Source organism: Sphaeroforma arctica (assembly GCF_001186125.1).
Source record: "Sphaeroforma arctica JP610 unplaced genomic scaffold supercont1.32, whole genome shotgun sequence".
Classification (NCBI taxonomy): Eukaryota; class Ichthyosporea; order Ichthyophonida; genus Sphaeroforma; species Sphaeroforma arctica.
Genome location: NW_014040526.1, coordinates 189,010 through 189,297, shown reverse-complemented (window position 1 = coordinate 189,297; position 288 = coordinate 189,010).

Sequence of the window (288 nt, the reverse complement as noted above, 5' to 3'; positions counted from 1 at the left end):
AGAGACGATCAATCTACTAACCTTCGGAGAGTGTTGAGTCTCATGTACCTTTACCTATACACACTAATATGCATGCACACATCTAAACAAATAATCACGTACACATATACACATACACATCTACGTATACACACAACTACATGCATACACATATATACACGAATACATATACACACATACATATACACAAGTACACATATAATTAAGCATATACATATACACGTCTACACACATACAAATACACATCTAGACACATATACACATATATACACATCTACACACACACAC